This window comes from Aotus nancymaae, unplaced genomic scaffold (genome assembly GCF_030222135.1).
Source record: "Aotus nancymaae isolate 86718 unplaced genomic scaffold, 86718_ANA_hifiasm-v0.15.2.pri h1tg000106l, whole genome shotgun sequence".
Lineage (NCBI taxonomy): Eukaryota > Metazoa > Chordata > Mammalia > Primates > Aotidae > Aotus > Aotus nancymaae.
Genome location: NW_026988521.1, coordinates 5,134,951 through 5,160,037, shown reverse-complemented (window position 1 = coordinate 5,160,037; position 25,087 = coordinate 5,134,951). Strand labels below are relative to the sequence as shown.

Below are 25,087 nucleotides of genomic sequence, written 5' to 3'. Positions count from 1 at the left end.
GGAAGAGAGAGAGAGAAATCTGCAGAGAGGTGCCCTTAAGTCTTTGGCTGAGTACTGATCTGCATAAGCATGAGAGGAAACTACCCAAGGCTGGGAAAAGAACCACTCGAAGGTAGCACATCCAGCACTTCTGAGGGCTCACAGAGGGCTGGGAATAGCTCATGGTCACACCAGCTGAAGTGAAAAGATCCACAGGGCATCACTGAGCAGGGTTCTCAGAAGAGTATCTTCAGGATTCAAGGCTTCTCTGGATCCGCCCTATCTAAGTGTAAAAGCAAACCCTGAACAGATTCAATGGATTCTAAGCAACTTAATTGCATGATCATACAGATTCTAACACAAATTAAAGAATAAGCAACAAAATCTAGCACTCGACAACATAAAATTTGAATATCTGGCATTCAATAAAAAATTAGCAGGCAAGCAAAGAAGTGAGAGGATATGACTCACTACTAGAAGAAAAAATAATCAACAGAAACAGACCCAGAAATGAGACAAATGATAAAACTAGAAGAAAATAATATTAAAATGATTAAAAGTATGCTACACCTATTTAAGAAAGTAGAGGGACTCATGAAATGATGAGGAAAAGAAGGAAAGATATTTTTGAAAAGATCCAAATAGAACTCCTATAGTTGAAAAATACATAGAATGGGATTAACAATGGATAGGGTTCTACAGAAGAAAGGATCAACAAAATTGAAGACATGGCAATAGAAATGCTTCAAAGTAAAACACACAGACAAAAAAACACTGGGAAAAATACACAGAACATCGGCGACTTGTGGACCAAGTGGTCCAACATGCATGTACTAGAAGTTCAAGAAATGGAGGTGGGGTGCATAAAAAGTGTTTGAAGAAAAGGTGATCAAAGTTTTACCATTGTTAATGAGAAGCATAATCCCACAGATCTAAAAAAAACAAATTTCAATCAGAAGAAAACACACTAAGGCAAATCATAATCAAACGGCTGAAAACAAGTGATAAAGAAAAGAAAATCTTAAAAGCAGTCAGAGAAAAAGGACATATTATGTAAAGAGGAACAAGAATTGGCGTACTCCTCATCAAAGTATATGCTAGTCAGCAGACAATGGAACAATATATTTAAAGTACTGAAAGAAACAAAACGCCTTTCAAAAACAAAGGTGAAATAAATGCTTTTACAGAAGAACAAAAGCTGAGAAAATTCATTGCTAACAGACCTATACTGCAAAAAATAATAAAAGAAGTTATTCAGGCAAAAGGAAAATGACAGCAGATGAAATTGGGATATACACAAAAGGATGGATTGCACCAGAATTCATACATAATAATAAACATATGGGTTCATATAAAAACATTTTCTCAATTTTAATCTCCTTAAAAGATAGTTAACTGTTATACCAAAAATAATAACTGTGTTATAGGGCTTATTACATACATAGAAATAAAATGTAATATGACAGTAGCATAAAGGAAAGAGAGAAATGGAAGCATATTGCTGAAAGTTTTTAAAACTATATGTGAAGTAGTATCATATTTGAAAATATACCATTATAAGTTAAAAACTATGTTGTAAACTCAAAGGCAACCACTAAATAAAAGTAAAACCAGAAGTGCTAAGAATCCAACAGTAAAGATAAAATGGAATAACAAACAATATTCATTTAATACGAAAAAGTGCACACGTGCTATATATATATATTAAATATATCAAAATGGTAGATTTATATGCACATTTATTAATATGTTAAATGTAAATGGCCTACACACTCCAATTAAAAAGCAGAGATTATAGTTTGAATCAAAAAGCAAAACCCAACTGTATGTTATTTCCCCCAAGGGGACAAAGAAGTCATCTGGAAGGTGCCACCATGGGCCAGGTATAGAGCAACTTATGCATCAAAATAAATAATAATAACACTTGATTGTAGCCCATTGAATAAAATAGAAATCTATTAATCCAAATGGAAATAAATAAATAATGAAAAGGGAAGTTATTCTTTACAATAGAATGTCAACTTATAGAAGGAAACCGTCAATAGATTCTGAAGCAAGTATTGATAGTAAATGTTTGATGAGGAACGGGGTATTTACATAGTCATGAACTATCTCCCCATCAATTTATTATTAATTACAAAGATCAAAATAGTGGCTGGCATATATTCTTTAAAACTGTTATGATCACAGATGACAAAGGCTGAAACTGTTCCAAATCAACAGACTAAGAAGACATGACAGCTCCATGTAACACTTGATCTTAGGTTGAATTCTGGACCTGGAAAAACAAGCTGTTGAGACTATTGGAACAGGGTATGAAATCTGAATAAAGACTGTAGATTAGATTATTACAATGTCTTCAAACACATAAAGAAATATTCAGTAAAGTACTTAATCTTCTTAGGCTTCCTGAGAGAAATATATCATCAGTAATCTTCCACTCGGCCTAAAATTCTACGATTGGTGAAATTAAAGAACAACAGCAACAAAATCAGAAAATATTCCAGGCCAGGCCACCAGGGCAAATGCTTGATCTGTTCATCGATGGGGCTTCTAGCTTGTCTGGATGTGAGGCTGGACATGACTTACACACCTGATTTTTTTTCTGTATCATATGGGAAAGGTGTTTAAGGGAAGAGCTTCACTTTTCAAGGTTCTCTTCCCACAGTGTCCACATGAAAAGATGTTCCAAGATGAGCTCTCCCCGGCAGAGCCATCGCCATGCTGGCTTCAGACCAAAAGGAGGACTCCTGTGTTGTGTCAGATGGAATTGACTCATGTTAGAAAAATCGGGAAAGAGGCCGAGCACAGTGGCTCATGCCTGTAATCCCAGCACTTAGGGAGGCCAAGGTGGGTGGATTGCCCAAGGCCGGGAGTTCAACACCAGCCTGACCAACATGGAGAAACTCCATCTCTACTACAAATACAAAATTAGCCAGGCATGGTGGCGCATGCCTGTAATCCCAGCTACTAGGGAGGCTGAGGAAGGAGAATTGCTTGAACCCACAAGGCAGTGCTTGTGGTGAGCCGAAATCGCGCCTCTACACTCCAGCCTGGGCAACAAGAGAAAAAAATCAGAAAAGATGTGAATGTAAGATGGTGAGGGTTTTATTCACTTGGGAACTGGACTTCAGAAAAAAATAATGTGCCTCACCCCTCCATCCAGTCTTTTCTTGCGCTGGACATCTAGTTCATGTCAACTTAGATGACTCTGTTCAAAAAGCAGGTGAGAGAGAGGATGGGGGAGTTCAGTCTCCAGATCACTGGGACTCTGTCCTTGAGTCTGGCCACGATTCAAGTTAACATGGGCTGCAGAGTGATGAGCAGAAAGGACTCTGGATGCATAACAAAGGTGCAGGAATAATTACGAAACAAAGGTTGGGCTCACTGGGATCAGCAGGAATGCCCAGTGTTGGTCTATGCCACTGCGCCAATTTTCTGTTCTTTTTAACAAAAGCACATATGGTTCCCTGCAAAATGATCCGCAGGACACTTTTTATTTATTCAAGCATTTGCATGCCAGGGCAAGGATGGCACACATCATAGCTGGTCACTGTTTGCTGTCAATCTAATATTTCCTGTCTGGGGGTGGGACGCCGTTAACCAGTAAGTGAAGCTCTGCGATCCCTGTATTCCAATGAAGTGGACTCGGGAGACAGTTTAGCAAAACTTACCTGGGCAAAAGAAGGGGCTAAGAATATCACGAAAGCAGGTCAAGTGTTTGGAAGAAATAAATACAACACAGCTTGTTATTTCAAGCTTTTCTAGGAGTATGGCCATTTGAGGAGCGTGAGACACCCAGACAGAGAGAAGTGGCCAATTCCATGTCCCAGGGTGAGAAAGGACTTAATGAGCCTGGAGGGTCTTGCTCTTCCAGGTAGCAAAGAACTCCTCAAAGTTGAATAAGTCGGGTCAGAAAGACACAGGGGCTCCTGGAGGGGCTCCTTTTGGCCAAAAATGATGCAATTTGGGCATCGGAAAGAATAACGATGTCAGGTGGGACCCTGGAAATAAAAAGGGCATTAGGCCGGGCGCAGTGGCTCACGCCTGTAATCCCAGCACTCTGGGAGGCCGAGGCAGGTGGATCACGAGGTCAAGAGATCGAAACCGGGCCGGGCGCGGTGGCTCACGCCTGTAATCCAAGCACTTTGGGAGGCCGAGGTGGGCAGATCATGAGGTCAAGAGATCGAGACCATCCTGGCCAACATGGTGAAACTGCATCTCTACTAAAAATACAAAAATTAGCTGGGCATGGTGGCACGTGCCTGTAATCCCAGCTATTCGGGAGGCTGAGGCAGGAGAATTGCTTGAACCTGGGAGGTAGAGGTTGCAGTGAGCCGAGATCACGCCACTGCACTCCAGCCTGGCGCCTGGCAACAGAGCAAGACTCTGTCTCAAAGAAAAAAAAATTAATTATATGGAGAAATAAGAATTATGGCTACAATAGATTGAAACATTGGAGATGTAAGAATCTTTGAATGATAGAGAGAGAGCGCGCGTGCGCTAACATGAGAGGACACAACTTGATAGATAAACTATGAAGAAGATAGAAAATTTGGCTTAAAAACTCTCCCTGCGGTGGAGGTAGAGGACAAAAGATCAAAGAAAGACTCTCAATCAAGAATAACTTCAGTTTGTATTTTGGGTCTCTGAAGACTTTCTTCTCAACTGAAAACAGGGACATTTTCTGTACAATGGTCTGAATCATAATGGCTTCTTTTTGCCATTCAGCCTTCTCATGACACTCTAAAATAATTTTGATGGTTGCATAATAAAATCATTTTTAAAAGACCCAGAAAAATCTCAAAAATGGAGGCAACAGCATCCATTAGAACAGTCCCCTTAGGTCCTCCCTTTTTACCTGAGACATGGGCAAATGACAGAAAGGAAGAATGGTATTTTCTCTGGAGCCATTAGGGTTTTACAAGTACTGCACTTACAGGCAGTTTCTGCCTGGTAGGATACTTTTTGAAATAAATTGTGTCTTGGTGGAATGAGAATGTTTTAAGTAATAATCAAAGCCCGCTTCCAAATGCTCCAGCTTCCTGGATTCTGCTGAAACCTCCCTTGCAAAAGTTATATTGAATCTAGGTGTCCAAATTTAAAATAAAATGACTTTTCCAAATATTTTGGTGAAAATAGAAACTTTCCGTTTTATGAGATATTATTTTTGTCTTCCATCTGTACTCAAAGTAAAACAAAATATTAAGGCTTAATTCCATTTTATTTCAACTGTTTAACTTTGCCCCTGAACTTTTAGATAAACATTTACCCAATGGATGAACGGGTGGATCTGAAATTTTGAAACATAGTAAACATTTTCCTATTTAATAATCTATCTAGTTTCTATAAACTCTATCAGATATTTATCAGATGTTTTAGCTTCTTTTAAGGTTGAATAAAGTTTAAGGTTCACATAGAATTTTTTTTAACAGATCAGTTTATAGTCTTCCCCTCCTCCCCATCTTGTTTCAAAAATGGTTATGGAAGTCATCTCTGCTTGTGCTTAATCAAGTTTTTGAGATTATGTAATGAGTAGGGTGTGGTTTATCGATTAGACCTAAGAGGGAAGTTCAGGAATCCCAACCTTAAAATCAACTTTGTCCTGGGATGTCTCTCTGTCTCTGTTTCTCTCTCTTTCTCTTTCTCCCCCCTCCCTCTCTCTGTCTCTCTCTGTCTGTTTCACTCCCTCTGTCACCCCCATTTTCCTCCATCCTCCCCTTCTACCCCTCTCCCCAGTCTTCTCCACCCCCCACCCCATGGCCACCCCATGGCCACCTCCCACGCCAACCCCAACCATGGTTACTGATGCAGTTACCTTTTCTGGCCACTAGGTGCTGTTTTGTGCGCGCTGGAGACCTCTCCGAATTGGAGATTGGTTTCTGCTCCTCAGGAAATTATATCCCTGGGGGAGCCTCCCTGCCACAGCAGAAAGTGGACAGACAGGATCCTGAGCAGTGTGTTTGCCAGTAGAAACAGGTTCTTCTTGAATGCCGAGGGCCACGCCTGATTTCTTCGGGTCTGTGTGTTTTGTGTCCTGTGAACACCTGGGCGTACGCTTCCCGGACAAGCAGGATATGTTTTCTTCTTGAACCACAACTGTTTTTCACAGCAGTTGCCACTGATGCTGGCCCCTGCTTGCTTTCTGGTGGCTTATGGGAGGAGCTGGCTGTGACATCTCCGAGGTGGACATCTAAGATGCATAAAGATGCCAAAAGCCCAGCCCAGCAGGCTGAACCATAACCCGGCATGACGTGGGGACAGGAAGCTCAGCTCCTCCACCTTCAGTGCTTCTCCCTGCTCCGAAGTCACCCACCAGAGACAGCAGAAGCCCCCGTGGTCTCATGGCCGGCTGCTCCGGCTCTGTAGTTGACAGATCCGGTTTCAAACCCTGACTCTGCTGTTCACACTTGGACAGGTGACTTCGCCTCTCTATGCCATGGTTTCCTCATCTGTCAGATGGGGATACTACAGTCCCTGACTCAAAGGTTGTCTTGAAGATGACCAGAACAACCAACATGAAGTGCAATGCCTGTCACGTAGCTGGCGTGGAATAAGTGGCGGTTGGTTTATTTATTCAGCAGGTCATGCTCTGAGCACCTCCTGTGTTCCAGGAGCTGTTATAGGCACTGGGGATGGAGGATAAACGCTGCAAGGTAATGGTGGGGATAACTCTTCCGGGAAGTCAGTGAATGAATGAATGAGCAGCAATATGTCTATCTACTCTTCCGTGAATCTACATGCTGTCTGTGTTTTAAGCAATAGGGATGGCACCCTGGGCTGTTTTAGGAATGATTCGTCCATCCCTGGAGATGACAGACTGCATTCTGGGAAAATCACCTGAATGTTGCCTAGAGCTTTTCCTCCTGGCGTGGTCCCTTCACCTGGAAACCCCTGTATCCTATTCAGGGTGCAAGATACATAATGGCAAAACTAGCCAAACCCTGAAATCCACAGCAGCTGTGATAACACAGCTGTTTAGTACCTGTTACAGGTGAGGTTTGAATTTCTGTGACTGTTGACACAGAAGTGCTGGGAACAGGCTGCAGGATTGGAGAGCCGGGTCCTCCACCCCACAGTGCAGCTGCAGGCCACCACCCACCTACTCAGCACCACATCACACCACTGCTCCTGCTGCTTCTCACTCAGAGGCCCTCACTCGGAGCCCAGAGCCGTGGCTCCTCCTCCCTGGAGGCTTCTCTGACTCCCGCCACCCTCAAGGTAACTGCGGCACCCCTACTGGGGGCCCTGGTCCTCTCTTGGGCTGCCCTCAAGCTTTTCCTCCTAACAACAACTACTTCTTCTTCTTCTTCTTCTCCTCCTCCTCCTCCTCCTTCTTCTTCTTCTTTCTTCTTCTTCTGCTTCTGCTTCTTCTTCTTCTCTTCCTCCTCCTCCTCCTCCTCCTCAGAGTCTCACTCTGTAGCCCAGACTGGAGTGCAATGGCATGATCTCAGCTCATTGCAACCCCTGCCTCCCGGGTCCCAGTTCAAGCAATTCTCCTGCCTCAGCTTTCCGAGTAGCTGGGATTACAAGCACGCACCATCATGCCCAGCTAATTTCTGTATTGTTAGTAGAGATGGGGTTTCACCGTATTAGCCAGGATGGTCTCCGTCTCCTAACCTTGTGATCTGCCCACCTCGGCCTCCCAAAGTGCTGGGATTACAGGCATGAGCCACCACACGCAGCCCTAACTTCTATAACCTCGAGAACAGTGCTCCCGTAGGCACCTCACAAATGTTTAGTGCTTGTGGTTCTGGTTCCCCTCGGGAGTAGTTACATTAAAAGACAGAAGATGTGGTATTTGAAGGTAGAAAGCCTGGATTCAAATCCTACTCTGCTACTCACTAGCTGTGTGACCTAGGGCAAGTTCACTCACACCTCTGACCTCAGTTTCCTAACCTGTAAAATGGGGATATTAGCAGGGTTATAGGAAAACTAAGGGAGAGGATATGCTTGGAAATTCTCGTGACGACGGAAAGCAGCATGATGCATGGCTGACCACCAGTGCCAGCATCGACCCAGGCTTATTTGTGCTTCAAGAACCTATCATTGCCGTATGCATTGTTTTATTTGAGAGCAAACAGTTTTTATGGCAGTGGACATTCATAAAAGTGTGCAGATCATAATTTTACAGTTTGATGAGTTTTTACGACCTGAATGTATATGATGATTACCATCCAGATCAAGCTAAAGAACATTACCGGTTCCCCTGAAGCCCTCTTCATGACACCCACCCACCCCCAGTCATTACCCTCCACCCGTCACTGTGGATTCCACTTGCCTGTTTTTGAATTCAGTGGAATCGAGCTTTTTCTCTAAACTCGTAGGTTAGATTCTTCAACATGGTATATGCACCAGTCCTTCATTCTTGTTGCTCTCGAGTATTCTGTCATATAAACACACCACAGTTTTCCTGTTGATGGGCACTTGGGTTGTTTCCAGTTTGGACTCCTATGTAAGAGTGAAATTTCAGGGATACGAGACAGGCTTATGTTTCCCTTCAGGAGCTGCTGCCACGTTTTCCAAAGTGGTTGTACCAATCAAAACTTACGTCGGCAGCCATGTGAGATGTCCAGATCTTCCCTGACACCTGGCACGGTCAGGTTTTGGTTTGGGGTCTGGTTTTGTTTTACTATAACCCATTCTGGGGTGTGTGTTGTGGTATCTCATTGTGGTTTTACATTGTGTCTTTTTGGGGGCTAATGCTGGTGGTCACCGTATCATATGTATATGGGTCAGTTGAAGAGCCTCTTTTGAGGAAGAGCTCATAGGAGAATTTTTAAAATTGGGTTGTCTTTTTCCATTGCTTTGTAAGAGTGGCTTGCATATCTTGGAGACAAGTTCTTTGAGATTTGTATGAATTTCAAATATCCTCTCCCACTCTATGACTTACCTTTTCACTTACTTAATGTTGTCTTTTGATCAACAGAAGTTTCTAATTTCATTGAAGATTTATCAGTCTTTTCCTTTGTGGTTACTTATTTCTGTGTTTAAGAGGTGTTTGTGCATCCTAAGGTCGTGAAGGTAGTCTCCTGTGGTGTCTTCTAGAAGCTTTATGGTTGGCCTTTTTGCATCCAGAATTGGCTTTGTGTATGACAGGAGGTAGGTAGTCCAGGTCCAGCTTCCTCCCTGTGACTCTCCACACCGTTTACTGATTCCACACCACTTACTGATTACACACTATTTATTGAAAACACAGTCCTTTCCACCACTGCACTACAGCACCTTTGTAGTAAATCCAGTTGCAGAATATATGCAGGTCAGTTTCTAGAATCTCTGCTTTGATCCATTTATCCTTGCGCTAATACTACACTGTTATAACTATTGTTGGTCCATATGAATATCACATAGCATACATCCTCTCACTTTCCCCTTGAGCGTGTCCTGACTCTTATTGGCCTTTTGCATTTCTGTATAATTTTCAGGATCAGCTTGTCAGTCTCTCTTTTACACACATGCATGCACATACACACATGCTTTCTGACATTTTGATTGTGATCACATTGAATCTATAGGTCAAGATCAAATTTGGGGAGAATTGATGGTTATACCATATTGAGTCTTCCAATCCATGAACATAGACTGTCCTGCCATTCATCCTGGTTTTCTTTCATCTCTCAGTAATATTTGGTGACTCTTCTTTATTGAGATCATGCATCTTTTTGTTTGTTCTTATGCATTTAATTTTTTAAATGTTGTTTAAAAAGGCATGAGTTTTTAAGAGTTTATTTCTGGTATACAGAAGAACAATTGACTTTTGAATGTTAATCTTCTATTCGGTGGCTTTGCCAAATTTACTTTTTAATTCCAATAGTTCATCCAGATTTTCTCCTTTCAAACTCAGGCTTTTTTGGGATAATGTCAGTTTTATTTTTTTCCTTTATATCCATAAGTTTCTATTTCTTTTTCTCGCCTTATTACATTCCTAGAATATCCCCTACAATATTGAATAGGAGTGGAGATGGCATCTGTGTTTCAGTTGCAGCATTAGAGTACAGCTTTCAATAGCTTATGATTTAACATGATATGTATTATAGGTTTAGTCATTTCTCTTTAATTTGCTGAGAGTTCTTACCATAAACAGGTGTTACATTTTACCAAATGCTTTTTGTAGCACCTATCGAGATGATCATTTGGGTTTTTTTCTTTATTTTATTAATTTTTGAGTATTAAACCAACCTTACATTCCTGAAATAAGTTCAGTTTGGTCACAATATTTTAAGCTTGTTAATGGAATTGGTTTGGGGTATTTTTGTTTAGGATTTTTAAGAGATATTGTCTCATCTTCTAATATCCTTTTCAGGTTCAAATTTGTTAGGAAATGGTCTCTATTTATTCTTGGAAGAGTTTGTGGAAGATGGTGTTATTTCTTCCTGAAATGTTTAGAAAATTTCAAATTTCTTTTTAAATATAGGACATGGTGATTGTTAACCTTGTCTTACGCAAATGTTGGGAAGTGATGCTTTTCTGGAAAATGGTCCATTACATCTAGATTTTCCAATGTACTTAAATAGCTATTAATAATGTACTCATATGATCTTCTTCCTGTCTGTAGAAACTGTTGTAATATCTGCTTTCTCATTCTTGGTATCCATCATTTGTGTCTGTCTTCTCTATTTCATACCTTGTCTCCAGTATGGCCCTCAGGCCCAGGCAACAGGAGCCCCTCCTCAGGACCCTGAGCTGCAGAAGCCCTGCTCTGGTCCTCCCCCTCCTCACCCCTCGCCACAGGTGTCAAGTCCATGGGGCTAAGGAAACTGCACACCCAGGGCCCACACACCCCTTCCAAGACCATGCCTAGATATTCAGACCCCAAATATCCCTAACCAATGGCCCCCCGCCTGCTCCCAGAGCCTGCAAGTCCTCCCCACTGGATTTGTCCTTTCAAAGACAAGCCATGGGAACACAGTGCAGGCCAAGCAGGTAGCTAAGGGGCAGATGTTGTGGGGCTATGGTCAGACCTTGGAGGTACAGGCTCCTCACAGGGCAGGGTGGTGCCAGGGTGGTGAAAGTGGGTGGCAGGCACTGTCTTCCCACCACCTCACCTGATGGCACACATCTCCAAGGAGTCTGAGACTCCTAAATTTGAGCCTAGCCTTCTCTGTTGTAGGAAGGTATATTCATCCAAGTAGAAAGAGAACATATTTCATTCAATAGTTTGCTAGCTTGATTTATAACTTAACTATTTAGACATGTAGCATGTGTTTTCCACTCTTGTGAGGGCCAGGCCTGAGTCTTGATTGAGTTTTATCAATTTTATTAGTTTTCTTAATAAGCAACTTTTAGTTTTGCTAATTTCTCCATTATAAATTTGATTTCTAAATTGTTGGTTTCTGTTCTTTATAAGTTGCATCCTTCTCCTCTGGGTTTAATATACTGTCCTTTTTCAGCTTCCTGAGTCATAAATTTAGATCATTAATTTTCAGCCTTCTTTCTGGGCTCAAATGCATTTAGGGCTGTACAATCATTTTCAAACACAGATTAGCTACATATGATGATGCCATAATATGATATGGAATATCATATTTTCATGCTATCCAGTTCAAACTGTTCCTAAATTTTCACTGATATTTAATCTTTGTGCTATAGGTAATTTAGAAGAGTATCACTTAATCTCCAAACGTTGAGCTGTTTTATGGTTGTCCTTTTATTATCGGTCTTTACTTGTTTCTGTTGTCATCAGAGGACAAGATTTCAGTCCTCTGAACTGTGTCGAGGCTGGCTCATGGCTCAACATGAGCTATTGTGGTAAATGATTTTTTGTACACTTAAAAAATATGTATATTTAGTAATTTTTGTTGATTTTGTATGTGTGTGTGTGAAATTCTACCACTTCCTCAAAGAGTTGTATTACATTTTAAGTTAAAATATGCAATTACAATTAATGGTTTATTCCTTATTTTAGTTCTGTCTGCCTTTTGGTTTATGTATTTTGACATATACATAATTTAAAATTGTTAGATCTTTCTGTTCAATAGATGTACCATTATAAGGCATCTCTTTTTATCTCTAGTAAAACTTCTTATTTTGAAGTATATTTATTTGATATTTTTATACCTGCACCAAGTTTCTTTCAAGTGTTTGCATGGCATATTAATAACTTTTCCATCCTTTGACTTTTAATCATTCTGGTTCTTTACATTAAAGTGTGTCTTCTATAAATAGTGTATAGTTGAAGTTTCAAAAAATCCAGTCTGATAACTGTCATTTAATTGGAATATTTAGGCCGTTTATATTTATTATAATTACTGATACCTGTCTGGGATTACATCCACTATATTACTATAAGTTTTGTAGCTGTCCTTGTTTTTTGGACATTTTTACCTCCTACTTTTTGATTAATCAATTCTTTTTTAAATTGCCATTTCTTTTCTATTATTTGGTTAGTTATATATTTCTTTATCATTTTTCTAGTGGTAGCACTAGAAATTACCACATGCATCTCTGGCTTTTTAGAGTCTTTTTTAAAACAATATTCATACCACCTTTGTACAATGTAAAAACCTTAACTTAAGGTTTTAAAAATGCTTTTAACTCCATTTCACTTCCCCCCCACCCCACCTTTTGTGTTATTTTTGTCACGTATTAATGCTACTTATATTTAATCCCCACAAGACATTGTTGTTGCTATTTTAAACAATCAACATTCATTTAGGTTTACTCACATATGTGTTTTTCTTTCCAAAGTTCTTTTTTATTTCATTTTTATCTTTGAAAGATATTTTTTCTAGATATAGAACCCTATATTGGCCGTAATTTTCTTTCAGCAATTTCAGTAGGTCACTCTATTGTCTTTGGTTTCTGTTGCTTCTGTTGAACAGTCAGCCATTCACCTTACTAGTAATCTTTTGAAAGTAGATGTCTTTTTTCTCTGGCTGTTTTGCCATTTTTTCCTTGTTTTTTGTTTTCACCAATTTTGCCATGATGGGCTTGGATTATTCTGATAGGGTCTGGGCCATACTTTTCAACACTGTGCTGGATGTCCTAGGAAAAAAATAAGGCAAGAAAAATAAATTAAAAGCTATGCATTGAAAAGAAAAAAAATAAAACTGACGTTATACCCTGCTTGAGGTTCATAGAGCTTCTCATATTCTTAACCAAACATGGCCTGGTGTGTTTCATCAGTTTTGGAAAATTCTTGGTCGGACACTTCAAATATTGCTCCTGCCCATTCTCTCCCTTCTGTTTTTTCAGAGTTCCAACTGCACATATGTTCACCAAGACTTCTATGTCTCTCATGGTCTTTTCTGTGTTTTACATCTTTTTTTTTCCTCCTGTGCTTCAATTTTAATGCTTTCTGTTAACCCATCTTTCAGTTTATCTGATTTCTTCCATTCTGTCTAATCTGTGGTTATGCCTATGTTTTGAATTCTCAATTTTGGCTTTAGAATTCCCGTTGGATTCTATCTGCACATTCTCGTTCTCCACTGAAATTCTCCATCTTTGCATTTCCTGTATTCATCCTGTGAATGGATGTGTCTAATTACCCCAATATCTGGATCTGCTGTTGGTCTGTTTCTATTGCGCTTGGGTTTTTGTTTGCTTGTTTTACTTTGTTTTGTTTCTGTGGTTCTTAATTATTTAGCTCTGCTTCCTGGCCTGTGTGGTGATTTTTAATTGAATCTTGGATATCACGTATGGAAAATGTGGAGACTCCAGACGATGTTCTCTTTTTCCTGAGAGGATTCTCGTCTTTTCGGCAGGCAGAACGTGAAAAGACCGGCTGGTTTCTATCAGGGTTGAAGATGAGTTGAGATTAGACTTAAGGATTTACAGAAGGCAGGTCTTTTTCTGGGTTCTTAATTGAAAGCCTGGAGAGTTCACTAAGACTCTACCTCTTTAGAATACCCTGAACTCCAATCCTCCCTTCTCTCTCTCTCTCTCTCTCTCTCTCTCTCTCTCTCTCTCTCTCTCTCTCTCTCCTCCCCACTGCCAAGAATGTTGAGCTTGTTTCTCTGCAGCTCTCTTCCCTTAGCCCTCCAGTTCCATCTGCCTCGGTGTCTTCCAATCCCTTCTAGCAGCGACTTCTAGCAGCTGAGTTTCTCTGTTTGTTTTTTAATCCAATCTTTATGGATGCTCTTGACACAGCAGCTACTCTTCTGTGGCCAGAAGCAGAGCTCTCCATGAGGCTTCTTAACAGTTGCCTACCGGAGCACCTTATGGTCGTACACACAGAGGACTGTTTGTGGCAGCTAGAGAGAGCTTCAGAGCAACAACAGAGGAAAAGTCTGCTCTTAGGGTCAGACAATTAGGGGAGGGTTCTCTACCTCCGTTGCTTCCAACTGCAAGATCTCGAGTAAACCACAAGAATTGTCAGGGCCTCAGTTTCCTCATCTGCAAAATGGGTCCAGTAATACAAAGGCCATGTATTTCATAGACTTTGTGTGAGAATGAGCAATATGGTATGCAATCAATGGTACTTTAGAAATAGAGAAGTAATGTTTTTTCTTTTTCTTTTCTTTTTTTTTTTTTTAGATGGAATTTCACTCTTTTTGCCCAGGCTAGAGTACAGTGGTGTGATCTTGGCTCACTGCAACCTCCGCCTCCCAGGTTCAAGTGATTCTCCTGTCTCAGCCTCCCAAGTAGCTGGAATTAGAGATGCTCGCCACCACACCCAGCTAATTTTGTATTTTTAGTAGACACAGGGTTTCACCATGTTGGCCAGACTGGTCTCAAACTCCTGACCTCAGGTGATCCGCCCACCTCAGCCTCCCAAAGTGCTGGAATTACAGGCTTGAGCCACCGCCCCCGCCTGGAGGTAAAAAAGGTGCAGAGTGCTCATCTAGATAGTCACTGCTTCACTGATTGTTTTAAATGATAAAAATGCAATGGACTCCAAATATAGGGGCACATTTAGGACAAGAACCATTTGCTGTGGGAGGGTCCCCCAGTAGACACAGACGAAGCAGAAGGACTGAGAACTCCTGTGCTCGGGGGCTGAGTGTTCTGAACGGAACATGCTGGGGTGATCTGGGGAGGGCTTGGGAGCTGCCTTCCCTTTGGAACTTGGCCCAGCATCCCCTGCCCTGGATTTCCCCGCCTGTCTCAGAAAGAGGCTTCTGGCATCGCGGTCACCTGCATGCATGTCTATCCTCCATGAGGCTGGGTGGGTTCCCAAACCTACCTGTCCTCTGAGCCCACGAGGGACTGTTGAACGTCTGTGAGTGTGAAGTCCTAGAATCTGGATATTTGAAAGCTCCGTGGGTGATGCAGCGACTACCTAGACCAGCACTCTGTAACAACTGGACGAGACACTGGACTTCCTGGGGCGGGAAATTGCCACCCACCAGAATGTGTCTATTATGTTTGTCGAATGAAGGCAGGGAGGGGAGGAAAGAATGGGATGGCGGTAGAGACGGGCAAGATCAGGGAGAATTCCAACTCCTCGGGCCCAGACCTGTCATCTTATCAGAAAGATCCCAATCCCCTCACAGTGGGGTGGGAACCAGTGACCTCGCAGCAGGAGCGTGCATGTTAGCTAAGCAATTTTTGCCTTTCTTAAAGATGAAGTTAAATTAATGTGAATGCACGTCTTACCACGTTGCCCTTTGCCAGGAAGCCAAGCGGTCCGCAAGTACCTCACCCATGATTTTCTTAGTGCCTCATTACACATGTTAGCAAAAACGCCAAGCTCCTAAGAGGACCCCTGCAATCCTCTGAAGATGGGGACTCCAAATCCCGTGAACCCAGCTCTTCAGAACCATGTTTGCTCTGGAGAAATAAGACCTGGTCCTATCTAGTCTTCATTTCCCTCTTTTGATCATTTTTTTGGATGAGTCAAAATCAGGTCACCACCAGCACCAACATGTGACATGAAGGAACGTGCCTCGGACCCACAGAGCACACGCCCACCCCCGCCTCAGACTCGGGTCTTCCCTGCCTCTGAATCTTGCTCTCTCTTTCCCTCGTTCTCACTTTTCTTTTTTTTTTTCTGCCCTTCCCTTCTTTTCTTTGGTTCCTCTTTCTTCTTTACCTGGGAAAAATGTCTTCAGACTTCTGGAGTAGATTCATGAGTGTGAATAAGGTACAACCCGCCAACATCATTTTTTCCCAAGGCACGGAGGCTGTTTCTGTGGCTGGGCACAGCTAAGAGGACCCTCTCACTGCCCTGGGGGATTGATGGCTGAGGGAGGGAAGGCAGCTCATGGAACATCAGGCGGAGCTCACCCTGCTCCCCTCAGGCTCCCTGTATCATGCTCATCGGTTGCAGCCCTGGCCTGCAGGGGCAGGTCCTGCCTGACGGAGGCTGGGCCATCTGGAAGCCACTGGCCTCTCTGCCAGCCCCTGGCTCTCGCGCACATTCGCCGGGAACAGTCCCAGGTCTCTCCTTCACTCCCCCTCACCCTCCCAGTGGGGGTTCTAGGACCCCAGCAACACAGACAGGCAGGGAGGAGTCTCCAAAGGGCAGCCGTGCAGCTGAGAAATCGTTTCTCAGTCCCTGTGTGCCTCCATGGTCTTAACCTGGTTCTCTTTGTTCTCAGTTCTGTTTTTGCCCCGATGCTTCAGATGGACGCCCTGGACTGAAGGAAACTTTAATATTGCCGCTGGGATCGGACACACGCTGGCCCCCTCCCTAGCGTGCTGGCCTCTCTGTTTGGGGCAGTGAGTAGGGAGGAGCTGGCTCAGTCCGGGCCAGATGAGCAGGAAATAAAGGTTGTCCTCGTCCCCCTCCCCCCACGCCTCTTCCCTCTTCCCTTTCCCTTGCGATGGAGTTTCTTCTCTTCCTCCACTCCTTCCCCGCCTCACTGTCTGTGGGCCTGATGCTGACTGTCCTGTTCACTATCAAAGCTATCTGGGAGAAGAAAGTCATTTATACTTTCGTATGAATTTGATCCATAGTTTGTCTTTTCTTGGGCTATTTGCTCTCCGAGTCTCACTGGCAGATTAAAAGCTTCGGGCTGCATTACAGACATCTGGGGCCATTACGAGAAGGTGGGGAGCTGAGTTTAGAAGGGCCCTCCAGAGCCCAAGCGATCACACACACAAGTTGCCACCCCCAGTCGTCGATCGGTTTGCGTGTCATTCACAGTCTGGGACAAAGGACTTTAAAAGTATGTGGTTGAGAGTGACTTGGAGCCCAGCCAGGTGCAGAGATCGGGGAAACTGAGGCTGCTTGGCTGGGCAAGGCGATAACGCAGGGAGCTTTCTAAGACGGCTGACTCTGTAGCTCTGACTTTTTTTTTTCTTGTGAAAAGGAGCAATCCTGTGTGGCTCCAAGCCTAGGGGCTGGCTCTGTGAAGCACATTACCTTTGAGCGGGGTGGGGCTGCTGCCTCCAGAGGTGGCGAGGTTTCCATCCTAGGGGTTGGGGTCTCCTGGATTCAGCCATCACTAGAGGAGGCTTTGCATATTGTCAGGGCTGTGCCAGACCAGATACCTGGGGGCCCTGGCTAAAATGTGGTTCCTGGGCCCTACCCCTAGCTCGCCGAATGCAGGAGCAGCCCAGGCACCATCGTGACCTCACAGCTCAGACAGCATCGGTCCCCTGTGGGGGCTGCCTTTCCAGCCCCTCTGCCCAGCAGAAGATCCCAGTTTCTTCCTGACCTGAAAGTCCTACAGGCCTGACCCTCCCTTCTTCCTCTCTGCCCTTGCCCCCGACCATCACCCCCCGGGGGAGGGTGCCCCAGTCTGGCTGACCTCAGCGCTTGTCCCCAGAACACGCAACTCTTCCCAGCCTCACGGCCTTCACCTGGCTGTGCCACCGCCTGTCATGTTCCACCCCAGATCTTCTCAGGGCTGGCTCCTGGGAAGAAGACATCGCTCAGACGTCACTTCCCCAGAAGGGCCTTCCATGGCCACCCACATCGTGTCCCCCGATGCCTGCCCCCACATTCGCTAGCCCGCCGTCCCCCTTCCTCCTCCAGCCTCCACAGCGGTCACCACCGTCGATATTCCCATGTGTGCATCTGTTTGCCTTTCCGGCTTCTGGTTTTGGTGCTCCCCGCTGGAAAGTAAGCTCCGTGGGAGTGGAGCAGGGACTTGTTTGCACTGTTTCTTCCATGACCAGCCCCAGCTCTGTGTCTGGCACATAGAAGAGTTTGCTGAACGAATGAGTGAATGAATGAATGAATGAATGCCCATTGTGTGAATGAATGAGTGGCAGGTTCGGAGGTCACTGGAGCAGATGGCTGAATCTGTGACAGCTGTGATAATAAACAGTGGTTATGAACAGAGGGCCAGACACCAAGCTGCCCTCGTGGGCACCAAGGTCCCTGGCCCTGAGCTTGCATTCCCAAGGGACCCCATGCTGGGTGTTTGGGGCCCACTCTCAACAGTCCGACAGCCTGTCTTCTTATTGGGACTGAGTTGGAAATGGGGGCCCCAGAGCCCACGTAACTTGTCCAAAGATACCCTGCAGGGCTGCAGGAACGGGGAGGGAAGAGGCCTGTGCCTGGAACCCCTCATCAGTGTCTAGAAAGTTCCATTCTGATGGATGAATCAGCCATACCCAACAGTCTCCTGGGACAATTCCCCCCACAGACATTTGCCGAGCACTTGCTATGTGTCAAGGGTACATGGAGTCCTCCTCTCCTTGGTGACTTGGTTGGGGGTGGGTGGCAGCCCTGACTTTGGCCTCCCCGAATGATGGCACAGGAGAGACGCCTGGTATCCAGTGGAGATTAGATCTCCTTCGGCGACAGGGATGCAGCTACCCCATCGCTGTAACTCCACGGTGGAGCAAAGCACCCCGGAATCGGCCCTGGCACAACCTGACTACAGTCACAGACCAGTGAGCCCCGGAAGGGACACTCTGCCCCGGCCCGGATGCTGCTGGCCAGACCCACGGATGCTGCGAGTCCAGCGAGGAAGTGCCCGTCGCCACTCCCAGGCCCGTGCAAAGGGGCACAAAAGAAACTTGAAAAAGCAATGTCCCAGTGAGGAGGCACTTCGTCCGGGGTGTCCAGGGGTCATGATGGGCACTGCTGTTTTCCTAACTCATGTGACCAAAAATCCTTTTATTTGCATAAAAATGGAGGCTGGTTGTCTGAGTCTTCCCAAAGTTTCCTTACACCGAGCAGTTGTATATAACCGAGCAGTTGTATATAGCTGAGCAGTCGTATACAACCGGGCAGTCGTATACAACCGGGCAGTCGTATACGGCTGGGCAGTCGTATACAGCGAGCAGTGAAGGGCCCCTCACAGAGCAAGCTCTGTACTGGCCACCATGACAAACTGCTGTCCCCACCTTCCAGCCACATCAAAGCCCTCTGCCCCGTGGGGCTGAACCGCCTCCAAGCACCCACGTGCCGTGTCACTTGCTTGTTTTATCGATGGTCTGCCTGCCCCTCCCTGGACAAGGAGTCACACGTGTTTCGCTGGCTGCTTCCTGCCCAGTGCCTGGTACCCTAGAGAAGGTGCTTGCAGCACCCGGTGGAGGCACGGGCAGCCCCGAGGCCCTTCTCAGCCTTCCTGTCCCTTGGCGTCCCCACCCCCAGCCCTGGCTTGGGGCGCTCGACCCCTCCTCTTCATCTTCCTAGTTCCCAGTGACCTTTTAGGGTTCAGCTGAGAAGCCACTCCCTCTGCAAAGCCTTCCGGCACTGGCCGTGACCTTTCCTTCCCTGGTCCTTCTGCACTTTTCTGTGGCTGTCGTTTTTCTGACTTCGTGGGTGACTGTCAGCCCCACACCTGTGGGTCTGTGCCCTGGGCTCACAGCTCAACATATAGTAGGACCTTCATAAATACACTGATTGCCCCTGTGGAGGGGGCATGCTCCTGCCAGGAAGGCCCAGCCCACCTCCTCCCCGGACAGAACACTCGTGTTGGAGAAGGCTCAGCTCTCAATGGGACTTTTGTGATGGGTGGCAGTGGCCTCAGCAGCTTTCCCCGGCAGCCCCGCCAGCTGGAAAATGTTAAGACAGCAACTCCATCCTTGCCCCGGGGAGAACCTGTTTGTGAAGATTCCACAGCCTCCAGTTAAGAAGCGAGTATCCGTGCAGGGGTTGTTTGAGCGGGTGGACGTTGACCTGTGGATAAACTCTACCGTGCTCTGCTAGGCGGGTGCTAGAATCTGTGGACATGGACAAAGGACATGGTGTCCATTCATTCAGGGGTTCATCCTTCCAAAAGATATTTTGCATGCCTACTGTGTGCCGGGCTTGCTAGGTCCTGAGAATACAGACAGCAAAAGACAAAGGTCCCTGCTTTCCTGGTGCAGGGAGAATACGCTCTCAGATAACAGATGGGAGGAAGCAGAAGAAGGGGCTGGGAGCAGGGCCAGGCAAGACCCTGGAGAGGTGGTTTCTTAGCAGAAGCCTCAGAGACGTGAGAGCAGGGCAGGAGGGAGGCTCACAGCACCCAGGGAACTGAAGTCCAGCCAGAGTGAACTCCCAAGAGGAGGAGGGCGTTGGCCTGTGTCTGCTCCCTGGTAAGGGGCTCTCTCCCTGGCACACACCCCACTCTTTCCCCAGTCCACTCCTCCAACTGTTCTGAAGTGGAAGGCGGGTAAGGGGTGTCCCCGTGGTCATTTAAGGAAAAACAGTCCCTCTCTGTTTGGTCCCCAAGGTAAACAAGGCGGTGACAGGCAGCAGTAGGGAAGGAAGGGTGTCACCATGCTCTCTGCAAGCTGGCCCCCAATGTCACCAGCTGCTGCAGACTCATCCAGCTCTGAGGGCCGGGGGGGCCAGGCCCACGTCTTTTCTTAGGTGCATCTACGAAGGCTGGGCTTCGTGCCTCAGGACCCCCTAGACGGCAGAATGTTCTCCTTCACAGGGGCCCCCTGCCTTATGGAACAGGCCGTTGAATCCACTCACAGAGGAGCATGAGCTGGGAGTTCTTTCCTTTTACCCTGTTTTCCTTTTGGAAAGAATTGGGAGCCCCAGTGTCCTCCCTAACCAAGGAGAGAGTCGGCTTTCTCTTCTGAAATGTGGCTTGAAGGAACCGAGGAGTGCGTTCTGCAGAGAGATTCAAAAGGAACCTGTGGCTTTAAAAAGTGTCCATCTAAGGTTGGAGGAAGGGCTTCTCCATCAAACCGGAAGGAAACAGGAATGGAGGAGCGGATGGCCAAGAACATCTCAAGGTGCTTAAGCTGAGCATAAAAAAATGAAGCGAAAATCAATGAATAAACTCCCTCCGAGGGGGTTAAGGGAAACAGATTTGAGATCTGTTTAACCTGGAGGATCTGGGCTGTGATGAGCTTAAAGGGGGACGAGGGCACTTGATTTTTCCCAAAAGCCTGATTCCAGATGTAATTGTTCATGTTTAAGAGGGAGGGATGCTGAATCTCAGGAATTGCTTTTGGAAAACGATGGTCTGTGTGAGAGGCAGGGCAGGCAGCCGTGGGGCCCCTGGGCTCTATATAACCACGTGTCTTGGAGGATGTGGGCTGTGATGAGCTTACAGATCTTAAATGTCTGTATTCAGGAAGGGCTTCTAGATGGACACGGGAACCACTGATTATGTGTGCCTTTGGGGAGGAGGTCCCCGTCGGGTCCATTTTTAACCCTTTGGGATGAGTTGGTGTGTGTGTATGCGTGCAAGTGCGTGTGCACACGTGCACATCTGTGCATGCATGTACTTACTAGCTCTGTAGGACACGGACCTTTGGGTTTTGTCTACACAACAAAGGGATTGAAATGACTGAGTTAATTCGCTGTTGGCCATTAATGCATTCTGCAAAGACAGGCGGCGGCTGTCTGTCTCGGAGGCGTCTGTCTCGGAGGCGTCTGTCTCGGAGGCGTCTGTCTCGGAGGCCACTGTCTCGGAGGCCACTGTCTCGCGCTCTCCCCTCCCCCGCCTTACGTGTTTTTTGTTTGTTTGTTTGTTTTGTTTTTGTTTTTGCCAGGTCTTACAGGAGACCCTTCTTATGTTTTAAGAGTCGATGTGCCTTGGGGCCCAACTCTGTTGAATAACTGGCTCAATTGTGCATTTTTCTAGGTCTCTGTTGCTCACGTCATTTTCAGGCATGAAAATGAGCCATCAAATCATGACAAAATCGCCTGGAGCCGCCATTCTAGCCAAGGAGGGTGAGGGGAGGCGGATGGGAAAACAAGATGATGAAGCGACTTCCTCCGCAGACAGGGATTGGCAGATTCCATGGAGAAATACAAAGTTGGGAAGGGGTTAGAGGAGGTAGGGATAGAAAAGAATGCGTGAACGAGGCCAGGCAAGGTGGCTCACACCTGTCATCCCGGCACTTTGGGAGGCCAAGGTGAGTGGATCACCTGAGGTCAGGAGTTCAAGACCAGCCTGGCCAACATGGGAAAACCCTGTCTCTACTAATAATACAAAAATTCGCCTTGGTGGGTGCCTGTAATCCCAGCTACTTGGGAGGCTGAGGCAGGAGAATCGCTTGAACCCTGGAGGCGGAGGTTGCAGTGAGCCGAGATTGTGCCACTGCACTCCAGCCTAGGCAACAAGAGCAAGCCTCCATCTCAAGAAAATAATTTTTTTAAAAAAAGTATAAAAGGCCATTTTTAGCTGGTGGGACAGGTGAGACCAGGAGCTGTGGCTTCCTTGGCTTTGGGGAAGGGAGGGTCTGATGAGGACCCAGGGGATTCACTCCAGAGTGAGACGCTTGCTGCTGCTAGTGACTGTAACGTTAGGCTCCATCTCAGGCCTTAGAGATGGGTCTTTATGGAAATCGGTGGCATGGGCGGGTCACTGACATCGAGGGAGTGATGCAGGTTTGGTGCGCTCACACTCAGCACACACCCCATGGAAGGTGCAGGGATGAGTCTGTTGTGGAGAGCAGCTCTCGTGGGGTTCATGTGCCCTCAACAGTGCAGGGGTGCCAACTCGCATCCCAGCTCCTCTGCCTTGGGGCCTTAAGTTACCTTCAGCCCCTCGGACCAGAGGCCAGGAGGACCAGGACCTGTCCTTCACCATCAGAAGCTGCGTCGTGTCTAGGGAGAAAATACAGTCTGGGGCGGGGGCTCAGAGGAAGCCACAAAGGTCAGACTCGTCCCTCTGAAGTGGCACAAGCTCAGACTGAGGCCGGCGCTTCTGCAAGGTGGAAGTTCCTTATTCTCGGGAAGCAAGCTGGTGAAAGGAAACTGACAGCAATCTGGAGCTTTTATTCTTTCAAACCCCAGGAAGAAGAACTGAAGCAGGATGGGCAGCTAGAGGCTGTCAGGGTGGGCAGGTGCTGTCCTGCGACCAGGAGGCGGCCCCTGTCCCCACCGGCAGGGTGTCTGATGCCAATGCACCCATCATCCTGGGGAGGAAGGCTGTGCCTCCTGCAGTGTCACTGGGGAGGAGGCAGCTGTTTAAGATTTTGTCTACACTTCTCCGCACACCTCCCGATAGAGGATCCAGGAGTGTGCGCCTGTGTGAACACACTTGCAGATGGCTATAATTACCCTAAGAGCGTGACTTAACGTTTGTAAAGAGCTTAGCACAGTGCTGGCTTATAGTAAGCACTGCACGGCTGCTTGTTAAATAAACATAAATGGGGGAAATCTATAGTGTGCCAACGATGGGAAGGAGAGTAAACAGTGCAGAAATGAAGCCCGAAAAACTGAAGTTGGTGGGCGGAAGGGAACCTGAGTGGCTGCAGCCACGGGTGGAAGGAGCAGAGGGAAGCAATGCCGTCTGAGCTGAACCAGAAAGGCTTCCAGGAGGAGATGACCTGGCCAGGGTCTCAGCTGCCCCAGGTGTGCTTTAAAGCTCTTGGGATTCTCAGAAGGCAGGCCTGGGGTTCACAAAACACGTTAAGAATCTGAAAATCCTCCTATGGAAACGGGATGCCCGTGGATTCCGTTGGAGGGGAAAAAAATCCCCCCCAACAGAACTTCATGCTTTGGCCGCATGTCAGAGCTTTGGCTGGCACTTTCGGAGCCCAGGCTGCGGTTGGCCGGCCTCTGCTCCGGCGCTGACATCATGCGAGGGAAGGAAAAGACCGTGACCCGTCTCCCGCCCGCCTGCCCGCCGTATCTCAGTTGTAAATTCCCCAGGCACATCTTCCCCGGGGGTAATTACAGCCCAAGCTGCTTTTGGGAGGTGACATCATTTACCTGTTTGGCCTCTGTTTCTGCCCTACTCGGGTTGCCCGGCAGCTGGGGCTGTTGTGGGAGCGGGACGGGTGGCCGCTGGCGCTCACAATGGCCCTGAGTCATGACTGCTCACTGCTTCCATGCTGCTTTCCCTCCCCTGGGCTGTTCATGAGTCAACAGCACTTATTAGAACCCTCTGAATGCAGAGATTTGTACTGGGCCAACTGAGGGGCAGAGCAGGCTCAGTGTGCCCAGGCTGTGAGAGCACCAGCACCTCCACAACGGAGAGCAACCTGGTCACCCGGGTATTTCTATTTTGTAAAAAGAAACCCAGTCCCCTTTGTGCCACCTCCCTAATTCTGGATGCGTATTGAATTCATGGAGTGAGCTCTGGTTTGGCGGGTGGGGGTCAGGAGACCTAGAATGAAAGCCTAGTGTGTCACCTCTCCAGGTGTCTTCCCTGACCTTTAGCCAAGTATGTTGCCTCTCCGAGTGTGCGCACCTGTGAAACGGGGGCTGATGAAGCTGGCCCCCATGTCCAGGTGAGAGGGCAGGTGAGAGGGCAGGTAAGGGCCTCGGAGAAGCCTGAGATACGCCCGTGGTGTTCGGGTGGGGCTGGTTTTGTCCCCAGAGAATATTTGACAACATCAAGAAGCATTTTTGGTTGTCACATTGGGGTTAGAGGCAGAAGGTGCTGCTGGCATCTCATAGGTGGGAAGAGGTCACCAGGGTGGCTGCAAAATGTCCTACATTGCACAGACAGCCCCCACCACAGAGAAGGATCTGGCTCCACACATCCACAGTCCTGATACCTCCACTGTAGAGCTCCTTTATTAGAAGAGGCCTGTAGTCCCAACTACTTGGGAGGCTGAGGCAGGAGAATCGCTTGAACTTGGAAGGTGGAGGTTGCAGTGAGCCGAGATTGCACCACTGCACTCCAGCCTGGCGACAGAGTGAGACTCCATCTCAGAAAAAAAAAAAAAAGAAGAAGAGGTCTTTGCCTCCCTGGCCTGGACTCACCATGGCAGGCGCTGGGCCTCTGGGCCTCACCCCCCATCCAAAGTGAGAGACGTCATGCCTCACTTTACGAAAAAGGAAATCGAGGCATGACAAGGCTGTGCGGGTGCTTAACAGGTTTCCGGTCTGTGGTTTTGGTAACCAGTCCCTGCGTCTCCGTGA

The 25,087-nt window shown here is 46.5% G+C and overlaps 1 protein-coding gene across 8 annotated transcripts in view; it reads left to right on the top strand.

The window, feature by feature from the left end:
- Nucleotides 1-25,087, top strand: part of ANO1 (anoctamin 1) — a 208,554-nt gene that overhangs the window by 72,309 nt on the left and 111,158 nt on the right. The window lies entirely within an intron of this gene.